Here is a 2500-nt window from a genome sequence, read left to right on the forward strand (position 1 = left end):
CAAGTACTAACCAGGCCCAACACTGCATAGCTTCCAAGATCAGATGAGATTGGGCATGTCCAGTGTGGTTTGGCTGTAGGTGCTCTAAAACATTAACTTTCGACCTCTTTTACTTCTTAACTCAAGTAAATTCAATGATAAGTTGAAAAATTAAATGTAAAATTTAATAGAATAGAATGTTATGGCAGTATAAAATTACCTACAGCTCCTGGTATTCCCAGGTGGTCTCACATACAAGTACTAACCAGGCCCAACACTGCATAGCTTCCAAGATCAGACGAGATTGGGCATGTCCAGTGTGGTTTGGCTGTAGGTGCTCAAAAGCATTAAATTTAGACCTCTATTACTTCTTAACTCAAGTAAATTCATTGTTAAATTGAAAAAATTAAATGTAAAATGTAATAGAAAAGAATGTTCTGGCAGTATAAAATTACCTACAGCTCCTGGTATTCCCAGGTGGTATCCCATCCAAGTACTTACCAGGCCCAACACTGCATAGCTTCCAAGATCAGACGAGATTGAGCATGTCCACTGTGGTTTGGCTGTAGGTGCTCAAAAGCATTAAATTTAGACCGCTTTTACTTCTTAACACAAGTAAATTCATTGATAAGTTGAAAAAATTAAATGTAAAATGTAATAGAAAAGAATGTTATGGCAGTTTAAAACTACCTACAGCACCTGGGATTCCTAGGTAGTCACCCATCCAAGTACTAACCAGTCCCAACACTGCATAGCTTCCAAGATCAGACGAGATTGGGCATGTCCAGTGTGGTTTGGCTGTAGGTGCTCAAAAACATTAACTTTAGACCTGTATTACTTCTTAACTCAAGTAAATTAATTGATAAGTTGAAAAAATTAAATGTAAAATGTAATAGAAAAGAATGTTATGGGAGTATAAAATTACGTACTGCACCTGGTTTTCCCAGGTGGTCTCCCATCCAAGTACTGACGAGGCCCAACACTGCATAGCTACCAAGATAAGACGAGATTGGGCATGTCCAGTGTGGATTGGCTGTAGGTGCTCAAAAGTATTAACTTTAGACCTCTATTACTTCTTAACTCAAGGAAATTCATTGATAAGTTGAAAAAATTAAATGTAAAATGTAATAGAAAAGAATGTTATGGCAGTATAAAATTACCTACAGCACCTGGTATTCCCAGGTGGTCTCCCATCCAAGTACTAACCAGGCCCAACACTGCAGAGCTTCCAAGATCAGACGAGATTGGGCATGTCCAGTGTGGTTTGGCTGTAGGTGCTCAAAAACATTAACTTTAGACCTCTTTTACTTCTTAACTCAAGTAAATTCAATGATAAGTTGAAAAATTAAATGTAAAATGTAATAGAAAAGAATGTTAAGGCAGTATAAAATTATCTACAGCTCCTGGTATTCCCAGGTGGTCTCCCATCCAAGTACTAACCAGGCCAAACACTGCATAGCTTCCAAGATCAGACAAGATTGGGCATGTCCACTGTGGTTTGGCTGTGGGTGCTCAAAAACATTAACTTTAGACCTCTATTACTTCTTAACTCAAGTAAATTCATTGATAAGTTGAAAAAATTAAATGTAAAATGTAATAGAAAAGAATGTTATGGCAGTATAAAATTACCTACAGCACCTGGTATTCCCAGGTGGTCTCCCATCCAAGTACTAACCAGGCCCAACACTGCATAGCTTCCAAGATCAGATGAGATTGGGCATGTCCAGTGTGGTTTGGCTGTAGGTGCTCTAAAACATTAACTTTAGACCTCTTTTACTTCTTAACTCAAGTAAATTCAATGATAAGTTGAAAAATTAAATCTAAAATTTAATAGAAAAGAATGTTATGGCAGTATAAAATTACCTACAGCTCCTGGTATTCCCAGGTGGTCTCACATCCAAGTACTAACCAGGCCCAACACTGCATAGCTTCCAAGATCAGACGAGATTGGGCATGTCCAGTGTGGTTTGGCTGTAGGTGCTCAAAAACATTAACTTTAGACCTCTGTTACTTCTTAACTCAAGTAAATTCATTGATAAGTTGAAAAAATTAAATTTAAAATGTAATAGAAAAGAATGTTATGGCAGTATAAAATTACCTACAGCACCTAGTATTCCCAGGTGGTCTCCCATCCAAGTACTAACCAGGCCCAACACTGCATAGCTTCCAAGATCAGACGAGATTGGGCATGTCCAGTGTGGTTTGGCTGTAGGTGCTCAAAAACATTAACTTTAGACCTCTTTTACTTCATAACTCAAGTAAATTCAATGATAAGTTGAAAAATGAAATGTAAAATGTAATAGAAAAGAATGTTATGGCAGTATAAAATTACCTACAGCACCTAGTATTCCCAGGTGGTCTCCCATCCAAGTACTAACCAGGCCCAACACTGCATAGCTTCCAAGATCAGACGAGATTGGGCATGTCTAGTGTGGTTTGGCTGTAGGTGCTCAAAACCATTAACTTTAGACCTCTTTTACTTCTTAACTCAAGTAAATTCATTGATAAGTTGAAAAAATGA

The 2500-nt window shown here is 37.6% G+C and overlaps 2 non-coding genes and 8 pseudogenes across 2 annotated transcripts in view; all 10 read right to left on the reverse strand.

Annotated features, from left to right (window-relative positions):
• Positions 1-81, reverse strand: part of LOC148467054 (5S ribosomal RNA) — a 119-nt gene extending 38 nt beyond the window's left edge. The window contains exon 1 of the ribosomal RNA XR_015874276.1: positions 1-81. This exon is cut by the window's left edge and continues 38 nt beyond it. This is a non-coding gene — a ribosomal RNA (5S ribosomal RNA).
• A 115-nt stretch (positions 82-196) lies between these two features.
• On the reverse strand, positions 197-315 carry LOC148467055 (5S ribosomal RNA; annotated as a pseudogene).
• A 116-nt stretch (positions 316-431) lies between these two features.
• On the reverse strand, positions 432-550 carry LOC148467056 (5S ribosomal RNA; annotated as a pseudogene).
• A 116-nt stretch (positions 551-666) lies between these two features.
• Positions 667-785, reverse strand: LOC148467057 (5S ribosomal RNA; annotated as a pseudogene).
• Positions 786-1136: 351 nt separating this feature from the next.
• Positions 1137-1255, reverse strand: LOC148467058 (5S ribosomal RNA; annotated as a pseudogene).
• A 115-nt stretch (positions 1256-1370) lies between these two features.
• Positions 1371-1489, reverse strand: LOC148467059 (5S ribosomal RNA; annotated as a pseudogene).
• A 116-nt stretch (positions 1490-1605) lies between these two features.
• LOC148467060 (5S ribosomal RNA) lies at positions 1606-1724 on the reverse strand. Its single transcript, XR_015874277.1, has one exon. It is a non-coding gene; the product is annotated as a 5S ribosomal RNA (ribosomal RNA).
• Positions 1725-1839: 115 nt separating this feature from the next.
• Positions 1840-1958, reverse strand: LOC148467061 (5S ribosomal RNA; annotated as a pseudogene).
• Positions 1959-2074: 116 nt separating this feature from the next.
• LOC148467062 (5S ribosomal RNA) lies at positions 2075-2193 on the reverse strand (annotated as a pseudogene).
• Positions 2194-2308: 115 nt separating this feature from the next.
• Positions 2309-2427, reverse strand: LOC148467063 (5S ribosomal RNA; annotated as a pseudogene).
• Positions 2428-2500: the final 73 nt, after the last annotated feature.

Source organism: Taudactylus pleione, unplaced genomic scaffold (assembly GCF_031769625.1).
Source record: "Taudactylus pleione unplaced genomic scaffold, aTauple2 ptg000967l, whole genome shotgun sequence".
NCBI lineage: Eukaryota > Metazoa > Chordata > Amphibia > Anura > Myobatrachidae > Taudactylus > Taudactylus pleione.